The 13,210-nt window shown below is 37.6% G+C and overlaps 1 protein-coding gene across 1 annotated transcript in view; it reads right to left on the bottom strand.

Moving 5' to 3' along the window:
• Positions 1–13,210, bottom strand: part of LOC106980266 (zinc finger protein 585A) — a 404,538-nt gene that overhangs the window by 73,036 nt on the left and 318,292 nt on the right. The gene's annotated exons all lie outside the window — the stretch shown is intronic.

The following is a 13,210-nucleotide window of genomic DNA, read 5'->3' as shown; positions in this document are numbered from 1 at the left end:
TTATTTTATATTAATGGAATTACACAGTATATACTCCTGTGTCTGAATTCTCCTGTTCAACATTGTGTGATTCACCCATTGTATGCTGTTGCATGTAGTTCTAGGTTATTTATTATTCATTTTTGTGTCCTAATGCTACATTTATTTTTCCTTGTATAAAACATGCCACATTACTTTTCCATTTCCATCAGATGGGTAGAGAGACAGAAAGAGTAAGAGAGAAAACTAGGGTCACTCTGAATCCTGCAGACATTGAAAAGATAAGGGGTGCCTGGTTAGCTCAGTCTGTTAAGTGTCCAACTTTTGCTCAGGTCATGATCTCACGGTTCATGTGTTCAAGCCCCGCGTTAGGCTCTGTGCTGACAGTTCAGAGCCTGGAGCCTGCGTCAGATTCTGTGCCCCTCTCCCGCTCATGCCCTATCTCTCTCTCTCAAAAATAAATAAACTTAAAAAAAATAATTAAAAATGCCAAGAAGAAAGAAGCTAATTAATAAAGAAAGGATTATGTCACCATTTCATTTTCTTTCTAATCAGTACATAAATAAAAATTTGGCCCATCAAAGCATGGAAAGATTCCAAAGGATGGAATCTTAGATCTGCTGGATCCAAGGATAGTGTTTAAGTCTCAAAAATCAAACTTACAAACTACTCTTTGAAGCTTCTAACATGTGTGCAGTCTCAAATCCTAATCATCTCATCCCCAATTTGACAAAACAAGAAAAAGCATCACACAGAGCAGTATAGCAAAAATATAAACATGCCTGCAAGTACATGATCACTCAGAATAATGTGACCTAAGGGCATATGCCAAGGCTAGGGCCAAACACCCACCAGAATAAAGCTCAGCCAGGAAGCAGCTGCCATAGAAAGTGCATTCTGAATGAGGGCCAGAATTCTCCAAAGCTTCAGGGACCCAAGTGTTAAATTCCTAGGTCTTTTTTGTGTTGGGAGACTCACGCCAAGAGCGACATCTCTCTCCAGAACCTACACATGTACCCAACCCATGCCTGCTGAAACTGTTTGATGTTTCTGAGACTTCTCTCAGTTTGAGTTTATGTTCTTAGAGGCCATTGGACCTGGAATTAGCAGGTCAAGAACCTCTTCATTTGTATCAGTTGTGAGGTGGGCCAGGTCCACAGAGAAACCTCTGAGTGTGATGTGGGAAGCTCTCTGCAGATAGTTCACACTGTGATTATTGTCTCTGTAGGAATGGAGGGCATGGGATGAAGTGTGAGTTTGTGGGGTGAAGTCAGGGTTAGGGGATAGATTGATACAGAAGGGGGTGATGGTGTGAACAGGGGATGCTCTCACAGTCATCGTTCCACAGGGTGAGATTAACAGCCAAAATTCATTAGCCCTGAGCCACAGCTTTGTTCTTGGGTTAGAATTTTAGAGCTGAAGGAGACCCCATATCAAGGAGAGACACCTGAGGAAGAGTGGATCCTTCTGGGAGCTCTATAGAAGAAATTATACTTCCTAGAAACTCTCCCAAGACAGGACTGCCCCAGATTGATGTCTGGGACCTCTGAGGAGTTTGCAGCCCTGGTTTTTGTAGCTTCAACCTTGACTTTATTTTTGACATAAAGATGAGTAGAAGATGCTAGTGTCTCTCTGACCTCATCTGTTAAGTGGGCAGAGGGCATGGAGAACATGTCTTAACAAGTATATTACTCTCCTGTTCCCAGTTCTTTATCAAACCACTACTACTCTGAGGATGATATGCAACATAATATGTCCATTTGATATGGTACCTTTTAGTACATTATTGGGCACTGGGGGTGTAAGGTGTGTTTCCTGGTCTGAAGAAATATAACACAGTGGTCTCAACTGATACAGTCTTCTATTCAAGTTCTTTTATAGTATTTTGAGCATTTACATCTACCATGCAAAGTCTAGTCCAATGTTATGTGTCTATTCCTATCAGGACCCATTTATTGGCTCTCAGGGCTCCCAGCAGCCATCGGACCTTAGCTATTCAGCCTGTAGACCCATAGAGACCAAATTGTTATGGCCCAAGTTCTTCGGCATATGAAAATACTTTATCAGGCAGGCTATTATAAGGGCTCAGAAATTACCTTCCAGGAAAAAAAAAATTACCTTCCAGGAACTAGTCAAAGGCTAGTCCTTTCTTGGAATGCATATGGTTTGAGCTGTCCTAACCTGCTGAGTTAACCCTTTACTCTACAGAAGAATGTGGTGTTTAGCATTTATAGAACTAATGGATCTTAACGGTCATGCTTTACTTTGTTTGCTTCACTACACGTCTGACTCAGAAATTTCCCACAGTAGCAGGAGGCTATATCCACACCAAAGCACAGTGATATTCAACATAGATGTATTAATTTCCTTACTTCCCCTTCCTGTATTTTAAGGATCCCATTCCAGCCTATTGTTTACTATAGAATCCCTCCAGGAAAATGCTTTTTTATATTCTTATTGTTGATCTGAAATACAGGGTTTTTTGTTTTTGTTTTTGTTTTACTATTAGAGATGTTACATGGATTTTTCCTTTCAGGGTTTGATGACATTCAAGGATGTAGCTGTAGACCTCTCAAGAAGAGTGGGGATGTCTGAGCTCTGCTCAGAGAGACTTATACAGAGATGTGATGCTGGAGACTATAGCAACTTTGTATCATCACTGGGTAAGTTCATTTGTTCCCCTATAATTCAGAAAATACAGTACTCTCTCCATTGAAATTCTAAGGCTGCATTAAATATCTAAATTTATGTTCCCTATTTTAGAAAATTGGTTTCAGCTTTGTTGTGTGGAATAACATCTCTCTCAGTCACCTTCATATCTTTTATCACTGGCTTTCACACCTTCCTCTGGCTCTTTATGTATGTAATTGACTTTCCTACTTTAATTATATAAATTTTAGGGAAACACATACCATGGTATTTTTGTGTTTGAAAGCTATATTCTAGGCATTTTGCACTTAATATTAAAGAAATTTCCAGGAAGAACCATTAGTTATGTCTTGAAACCTCTTGTTTTTCTTACCAAAATAACTAGCAATAGAATCCATGTGTATTTAAATTTAACGGACTGAGCCACCCAGGTGCCCCATGTATATTTAAATTTAAATAAGACCTTCCTCCCATGGTGTTTTCTTCTTTGTTCCTGGTGATTCTTAAATCAGCCTAATATGACGACATTCCAACCCTCTCATTATTTTTTCATCTAGAAGCTTTTCTGAGGCCCAGGTTTTAAACTTTATTTTTAAGTTATTCTAGAGTTAGAACTAAGCCATAAGCAAAGACTCTACATGCGCTTCAGCCAGTTTCCCCTAATGATAACAACTCACATAAGCATAGTAAAATGATCTAAACTAGAAAGTGCACTTTGATACAATATTGTTAAATTACCTGTATACCTTGGGGCACTTGGATGGCTCAGTCGGTTAAGCATCCGACTTGGGCTCAGGTCATGATCTCACAGTTCATGGGTTTGAGTCCCGAGTCAGTCTCTGTGCTGACGGCTCCGAGCCTGGAGCTTGCTTAGGACTCTGTCTCCCTCTCTCTGCTCCTCCCCTGCTCATGCTCTGTCTCTCTCTCTCTCTCTCTCTCTCCCAAAAATAAACATTAAAAAAAATTTTTTTTTAAATTACCTGTATACTTTATTCAAATGTCACCAGTTATCATGGTAGTGTACTTGTACTGATCCAGGATCCTACAATTCACTTAAGCTGTCATGTCTCTGTAGTCTTCTTCATTCTTAGATAAGTCCTTCCTCTTTCATGATCTTAACACTTTTGAACTGTGCTGGTCAGTTATTACATAGATTATTCCTGGATTTGGGTTTGTCTGACATTTTATGATTAATATTTTGATTAGATTAAGATTATATATTTTTAGTGAGAATACCACAGAAGTGATGTTATGGCCTTTTCAGTGTATGATACCAGGTTGTTCATGTATCTGATTACTAGCAATGATACTTTTAGCACCACGCTCCAACCAACTGAACTAACAGGCCAAACCAATGCTACTTTTAATCAGTTGGTTAAAGGAGTGTCCTCCAGACTTCTGCACTATAAAGCCACTCGTTTAGCATTGCATTCTATGAGTAGCTTGTTGAGAAGACTCTACATCTGTCTTTTTTCTCATGATAACTTCCCTCTTATTTTAGTTTCCAACGATGATTGCTGCATGCAGCAGTTATTACTCTGGTATTTGCCAAATGGTGATTTGCTGTTTCCATCATTTTTCTGATGAACAATTTGATCTGAATTTGCTTAGGTTAAACCAACTCTTGGGGTGCCCGGGTGGTTCAGTCTGTTAAGCATCTAATTCTTGATTTCAGCTCAGGTCACAATCTGGCAGTTTGTGAGATTGAGCCCTACATCGGGCTCTGTGCTGATGGTGTGGAGCCTGCTTGGGATTCTCTGTTTCCTTCTCGTCTGCCCCTCCCTTGCTTGTGTGCATGCTCTGTCTCTCAAAATAAATATATAAACCTTAAAAAAAATGAAACCAACTCTAAATCAAAAAAAGTTTTTATTCATTCATTCATTCTAATTACAGTATAGTTGACACTATATTCATTTTTAATACTCTGTTTCTTTGAACATGACTTGCTATTTCTAAGCCAGCAATGATTTCCCATTTGGAACAAGGAAGGAACCCTGGCTGGGTAGAGAAGCAGGATGGTGTCCAAGTAAGTGAGAGTGTTGGGATCAATAGGGGATTGCATTGCAAGGAACCCAAACCAGTCAGAGTAGTGTCTTTCCTTTGAGATACTGTATGAAAAGTTTCCCTCAAAGGCCCAAGATACAATTTGACAAATTTTGATGTATATTTGTGAAACCATCATCATAAAGATTATAAACATATCATTCACTCCCATTGCTTCTGATTTAAAGGAGAAAGCCATCAATATTTCACTATTGGATATGATGTTATAGATGTTTTGATGCCCTTTATTTGAGAAAATACATTCCCATCTTACTCTTGGTTTGATAAGAACTTTCATGATGACTTTGTGTTGAATTTTGTCTAAGTATTCAAGTGATCTTATCATTTTGCATTTTAATCTATTAATGTGTTTAATTATATTAATTGATATTCAAATGTTAATCCAACTTGTTTTAATCGGGTAAGCTCCACTGAGTTATGCTATATTATGTATTGTATCTATATTATTGGATTCTATTTATTAGTATTTATTTATTTTAAAATTTTTTAATGTTTATTTTTGCAAGAGACAGAGGGCGTGAGCAAGTGGGGGAGGGACAGAGAGAGGAGACACAGGATCTGAAGCAGGCTTCAGGCTCTGAGCTGTCAGCACAGAGCCTGACGCAGGGCTTGAACCCACAAACCCTGAGATCATCACCTGAGCTGAAGTCGGCACTTAACCAACTGAGCCACCCAGGCACCCCAAGGATTCTATTTATTAGTATTTAAAAAGAGGGTGCCTGGGTGGCTCAGTCGGTTAAGCATCCAACTTTGGCTCAGGTCATGATCTCATAGTTTGTGGGTTTGAGCCCCACATGGGGCTCTGTGCTGACAGCTCAGAGCCCGGAGCCTGTTTCAGATCCTGTGTCTCCCTCTCTCTCTCTGCCCTTCCCCCACTCACACTCTGTCTCAAAAAAACAAAAACAAAAAACAAAAAACAAAAAACCATGTGGGGATAGAGAAGTAAAACTGTAGAGCTTTAGAATGTGTTCAAACTTAAGTTGTTATCAACTTAAAATAGACTATTATAAATACAAGCTGTTTTCTGTAAGATTACCTGGTAACTACAAAGTGAAAACCTACAGTAGATAAACAAAAGAGAAAGAAATCTAAGCTAAGTACTACAGAAAATCATCACAAAGGAAAAGAGCAAGAGAAGACAGAAACAGGAATTACAAAACAGCCAGAATATAACTGAAATGGCAGTAAGTACATAACTACCCATAATTACTTCAAATGTAAATGGATGAATAGATTAAAAAAAAAAAGACCCATCTACATGATGCCTACAAGAGACTAACTTCAGAGAAAGGACACACATAGGCTCAAAGTAAAGGAATGGAAAAAGATATTTTATGCAAATAGAAGCCAAAAGAAAGCTGGGGCAGCTATACTTATATCAGCCAAAATAGACTTTAAGACAAAGATTATAATAAGAGTCAAAAAGGTCAATTATATAATGATAAAGGTGTTAGTTCGACCAGAAGATACACCATTTGTAAATCTTTATGTACCCAACATAGGAGAACTTAAATATATAAAGCAAATATTAGCAGACCTAATGGGAGAAATAGACAGTAATACAGTAATACTGTGGGACTTTAATACCACACTTTAATTACTGGATACATCATCCAGACAGAAAATCAATTAGGAAACATTGGCCTTAAACAACATGTTAGAACAGATGGACTTCACAGACATATATAAAATATTCTATCCAAAAGCAACGGAATATGTGTTCTCCTCAAGTGCATGTGGAACATTTGCCAGAATAGATCACGTTAGGCCACAAAACAAGTCTTAATAAATTAGAAAGACTAAAATTATATCAGCATCTTTTCTGACCACAATAATGTGAAACTAGAATCCAATTATATGAAAAAAAATACTGGAAAATTCACAAATATATGGAGATTAAACAACATGTTACTAAACAACCAATAGATCAAAGAAGAAATAAAAAGTGAAATTTAAAATGTATGTTGAAAGATATACATATCTTGAGACAAAGAAAATGGAAATGCAGTATACCATATGAAACTGGAAGTTAGTAGAAGGAAGGAAATAACAAAAATTAGAGTGAAAATAAATGAAATAGAGACTAAAAACAATAGAAAAAATCAGTTAAACTAAGAGCTGGGTTTTTAAAAAATATAAACTTTAGCAACACATACACACACGCACAAAAGAAAAAAAAAAGAATGAAGACTCAAAACCAGAATATAAAAGGGGGCATTACACCTGATACCACGGATTATAAGAGACTACTGTGGGGTCGCCTGTGTGGCTCAGTCGGTTAAGCAGCTGACTTCGGCTCAGGTCATGATCTTGCGGTCCATGAGTTCGAGCCCCGTGTCGGGCTCTGTGCTGACAGCTCAGAGCCTGGAGCCTGTTTCAGAGTCTGTGTCTCCCTCTCCCTGACCCTCCCCCGTTCATGCTTTGTCTCTCTCTGTCTCAAAAATATGTAAATGTTAAAAAAAAATTTTTTTTAAATTAAAAAAAAAATAAAAGAGACTACTGTGAATAATTATACACACAAAAAATTGGACAACCTAGAAGAAATGGATGAATACCTAGAAACATACAATCTACTAACACTGAATCGTGAAGAAACACAAAAATCTAAACAGACTAATTACTTGTAAGGTAATGGAATCAGTAATTAAAAACCTCCCAACAAACAAAATTTCAGGACCAGATGGCTCCAGTGGTGAATTCCACCAAATATTTCAGGAAAATTAATACCAATCCTTCTCAAATTCTTCCAAACTCATTTTATGAGGCCAGCAGTAGTGGGAGACTAAAACCAGATAAGGACACCACAAGAAAAGAACATTACAGGTCAAGATCCCTGATGAACATAGGTGTAAAAATCTTCAACAAAGTATTAGCAAAGCAAATTCACCAATACATTAAAAGGATCATACACCATGACCTGGATTTATTCCAGGTATGCAAGGATTATTAAACATTCATGAATCAATGTAATACACCACACTATCAAAAATAAGGACAGAAATCATATGATCATCTCAATAGATGCAGGAAGAACCTTTGAAAAAGTCAACATCCATTTATGATGAAACTCTCAACAAACTGGGTAGACAGGAAATGTACCTCAACATAATAAAGGTCATGTATGACAAGCCCACAGCCAACATCATACTAAATGGTGAAAAGCTGAAAACTTTTCCTTTAAGATCAGGGACAAGGACCCACACTCACCTTTTTTGTTCAATATAATGTTGGAAGTCTCAGCCAAAGCAATTAGGAAAGAAAAAGAAATAAAGGACATTCGATTGGAAAGGAAGAAGTAAAACTATCACTATTTGCATATGACAGGAGCATATCTATTGAAAACCCTAAAGATTTCACCAAAAAACCTTGTAGAACTAATAAATGAATTCAGTAAAGTTGCAGGACACAAAATCAATATACAAAAATCACTTGCATTTCTATACACTCGTAGCAAACTATCAGAAATAATTAAGAAAACTATCCCATTTTCAGTGGTATTGAAAAGAATAAAATACCTAGGAATAAATTTAACCAAGGAAGTGAAAGACTGCATATTGAAAACTGTAAGACACTGATAAAAGTAAATGAAAAAGACACAAATAAATGGAATGATATTCCATGTTCTTAGACTAGAAGAATTAATATTAAAATTTCCGTACTATGCAATGTAATCCCTCTTATAATTCCAATGGCACTTTTCACAGAAATAGAACAAATGATCCTAAGATTTGATGGAACTGAAAGACTCCAAGTAGCTAAAGCATTCTTAAGAAAACTAAGCTATAGGCATCACACTTCCTGATTTCAAACTATATTACACAGCTATAGTAATCAAAACTGTATATGGTATTGGCATAAAAACAGACATATAGTTCAATGGAACAGAATAGAGAACCCAGAAATAAACCTACATGCAGATGGTCAATTAATTTACAACATAGGAGCCAAGAAAATACAATGGCGGAAAGGATAGTCTCTTCAATGAATGGTGCTGGGAAAATTTTTACATACAAAGGAATGAGACTGGGCTACTTTCTTACAATAGAATTCTAAAACTCACATGGAAACAGTCTCCAAATAACCAAGACTATCTTGGGAAAGAAGAACAAAACTGAGGCATTATACTTCCTAATTTCAAAATATATTTCAAAGCCTTAGTAATTAAAACATTATGGTCTGGTAAAAAGACAGACATATAGACAGACCTTATAGACCAATGGATCAGAACAGGGAGCCCAGAACTAAATCCACATGTACAAGATCAATTGATCTTCAGCAAGGATGGCAAGAATACACAATGGGAAAAGGACAGTCTCTAACAAATTGTTACGTTAGGAAAGCTGGATCTCCACCTACATAAGAATGAAATTGGATCTATGTATTATACCATACATAAAAATCAACCCAAAATGGATTAAAAACTTAAATGTAAGTTCTGAAACTATAAAATTCCTAGAAATCATAGAGGAAAAGCTTTACAGCATGGATACAACACCAAAAGCAGAGGCAACCAAAGCAAAAACAGACCAGTGAGACTGCATCAAATTAAAAAGCTTCTGCACAGCAAAGGAAATAACACAGTGAAAATCAACCTGTGGACTAGAAGAAAATATCAGATAACTGCAAACCATATCAGATAAGGAGTTAATTTCTAAAATATATAAGAAATTCCTACAACTTAATAGCAAGACAATAAACAAAATCCACTGAGTACCTCTATGTAAAAATGGGCTAAAGATTTGAATACACATTTCTGCAAAGAAGACATAAAAATGGCCAACAGGTATATGAAATCTATGTCAGCAATCTGTGAGGGTTCCAATTTTTTTCACAACTTCACTAAAACTTACTATTTTCCATTTTTAAAAAAGTTTATTTATTTATTTTTGAGAGAGACAGAGAGTGTGGCGGAGGGGCAGAGAGAGAGGGAGAGAGAATCCCAAGCAGGCTCCACACTGTCAGCACAGAGCCTGATGCAGGGCTCAAACTCACAAGTTGTGAGATCAAGAGTTGGATGCCTAACTGACTGAGCTACCCAGGCACTCCACTATTTCCCATTTTTTAAAAATGGCTATCCTAATGGGTACAAGATAGTATTTTGTTGTGGTTTTGATTTGCATTTCTTTAATGATGTTGGGCATTTTTCCATGGGCTATTGCTCATTTGTATGTCTCCTTTGAAGAAATGTCTTCAAATTCTTTGCTTATTTTGAGATTGAGTTGTCTTTTTACTGTCTAAGTGTTCTTTATATATCCTGGATACTAGACTCCTATCAGAGAGATGATCTGAAAATATTGTCCCCATTCTGTGGATTGTCTTTGCATCTTCCTGATAACGTCCTTAGACTAACAAAAGTATTGAATTTTGGTAAAGTCTAATTTCCTTTTTTTTGTTTGTGCTTAAATGTCATCTAAGAAACTGTTGCTTAATCCAGGCTTACAGAGATTTACATCTGTCTCTTCTAAGCATAGTCATGGTTTTCATCACATTTATCCACTTCTAGGCAGTCCAACATCTCATTTTTAATACAACTAGGTTTCCTTCCAGTGCCCTCCTAACCACTAAAGACTGATTGCCCCAGACATGTTCTTCAACTTCATTGAGTTGTCTGGGGGGCCAGGAGAGATTCCTTGGATCAATCTTACCAGGCCTCTAACAGGAGGATATTTGTTGAACTTTTGCCACCCATCCTCTCTCTTAGATATCCCTTAGTTTCTAGACTCATACTTGCTGGCTTTAGTTGCCATCTACCTTTTACTAAGCTCTATGCCTTTGAGTGAACCACTGACCTCTCTAGGTCTTTGTTGCTCACAGTGTGACTTGACTACCAACAGTATCACCATCACCTGGGAACCTGTGAGAAATTTAGATTCTTGGTCCCCAGCTCACATATGCTAGAACAGAAACTGGTGGTGGGGCCCAGAAATCTATATATTAAAAAATCATCCAGATAATTTAGATATGAGTAGTGAGGCCCAATATCAATGTACTCAGCTATAATAATTAACAACAACAACAAACAAACATCCTAGAGAACCCCAATATAATTCTTTCTGTGTGCATCCTCTTCATCCCTGTCCACAGTTTTAGTATCTTAGGGAGCTCCCTTTGCAGTCAGCACTCACTATGCAATTTCTGTGTTTCAAGTTTAATACTTCTAGGCCTTCCTACTACTTTCTAGCATAAGACACAGAAAATGTCCTTTCTTCTCAACAGCTTCTAGAACTGGTGTAATCATAATCTAGTGATTATGATCATGTCATTGTGATTATGAATCTCATTAAGCCATTCATTACCATGTTGTGTCAACAAAACAGTCTCAGGAGGCTTCTGGTGATGGGAGGTTGATGCCATTTTCCAGTTTGTGTCACCCTTAATCTCTTAACTGCTTCTGACCCTGACCTTCTGCCTTCCCTGCTTCAGGAATGATGGGTCAGTATATAGCTACATTCTCTCCAGGGTGTGAATACTTGTGACTCCTCTTTGTAAAGTGTGGGGGATAAGCTTAGGAATCGCCCAGGCTTACACCATTTATAATATTAAGATAATAATGATGTTAATGATGTACTATTTCTTGGGGTGCAGTGGGGGTATAGGAATAACCAGCCTATTCAGAGAGAAGTATTACAACCACGCCTTAACTATAGTTGTATATACTATACTTCAAATTGTAAGTGATTATACTAACGATGACTTTTAAGGGGCAGCATTCCAAGGGGATTAATATAATGCATCTTGCAGCCAATGGGCTTGGGCTTGAATCCCCCTATGCTATTTACTAGCTTTTTATCTTGAGCAAGTTCCTTTACTGTGGGGAATAAGTTTAGGAATTCCCTGAGGTTGCACCCATAGGTTAACAAGGCATAAAGAATTAGAAAGCCACAGGATGAACACACCAAAGATTGGGTAAACAAGATTAGGTAAACAGGGCAAAGGCCCCCAGTATAGGACAAAGGTAGAGGAATAGGAAATCTCAGGATGAAAACATCCAAGATTAGGTAAACAAGATTAGGTATTCAGGGTGGAAGCACCCCCCAATTTAGTACAATAGCAGAAAGCTGGGTTCACAGGAAGGAAGGATCAACATAGGCAAATTGGTAAACAAGGCTATAGACCCGCAGCAAGGTGAAATTGCCCAGAATGGAGCTAATTAGCAAAAGAAACATGCCTTGTTGACCCTGAGGTAGCATGTTCAGTCTTTCTTGTCCCCTAGGCCAGTTTAGGTAAACAGAGGTGGTGCCTCATGCTTGCTGTAAAATAAATGAAGAAACCATCTGCCCGGTGCAAGGATGTTGGTGCCAGGATTTTGTTTTGTATTGATCCAAACCCCTAACACTGCATATCTTCAAAACCCCCTTTCCCTCACACCCATGAGTTAATGTTCATGGTTTCATTGTCTCTTTGTGCACGTCCATCACACTTGTAAGCCTTCTGATCCCAATAAAAATGGAGCAAGAACTCTTACTCGAGGCTTTTGTCTCCTCCCAGACATTAGCCTCTCACATTTCAATCCTGAGTCTGCTGTCCTGCTGGACAAGCGAGAACTCCAGACCCAGAGTCCACGGCACTTTACTTCTCTACAACTCACATTCTTCATCTATGAAATGGGAATAATGAGCCCATCTTAAGCATTGTTGTGTGGATGGATTTATTATGGATTTAAAGTGCCTAGAACAGGGACTGGTGCACTCAATAAATCATCACCATCATCATCAATCACTAATAGTACTGTGTACTGGGTTCTGTCATTTAAACCTCACAGAGACCTTGTAATATGTGGACTATTTCCCTATGGTTTATAAAATTGTCATCATTCCTGACAGTATGACTTAACCTGTTGAGAGTTCCTAAGCCAGAACCACCTAGCTAAGGTGTTCCCAAATTTCTGGCCCTCAGAAACTGAGAGAATAAATATTTATTGTTGTTTTAAGTCATTAAGTTTTGAGTAGCTTGTTACATAGCAATTAATAATGTAGTCAGGGATGCATTATAAACATGCCATTTTCCAGAGTGTAATGGAACACACCATAGGTTTTCAGAATTGACATTAATTATAGTCATAAGCTTTTTAAAAAGTAATTCCTATGCCCACCATGGAGCTGGAACTCACGACCCCAAGATCAAGAGTCACATGCTCTACCAACCGAGCCAGCCAAGCACCCCAATTATAGTCATAACCTTAACGTAATTCAAATGATTGTATCAAAGTGGTGATTACATTGTCCCATTTCACGGATGGAAACACCAATTTTTGTTTTAATAGCAATGCTATTATAATAAATATTAAAATAGTACAATTATAATATCACCAAGGGAGTAATCTAATAGAGTTCATTTGACAGAGGGGGGAAAACGTCACTTCTAGAGGTAGCACTATGGTGTAAATATAGTGCAAACATCACTGCCACCTGAAGGTGGCAGAAGGCGGAAGGGATACAGGACTTCTTAGCATCAGAGTTGGTATTAAACATGGTATCTTAATAATTACAGGCATAGTACAAATAATGACAGAGCTTTC

Source organism: Acinonyx jubatus, chromosome E2, assembly GCF_027475565.1.
Source record: "Acinonyx jubatus isolate Ajub_Pintada_27869175 chromosome E2, VMU_Ajub_asm_v1.0, whole genome shotgun sequence".
Lineage (NCBI taxonomy): Eukaryota > Metazoa > Chordata > Mammalia > Carnivora > Felidae > Acinonyx > Acinonyx jubatus.
This window is presented reverse-complemented; position numbering and strand designations above follow the sequence as displayed.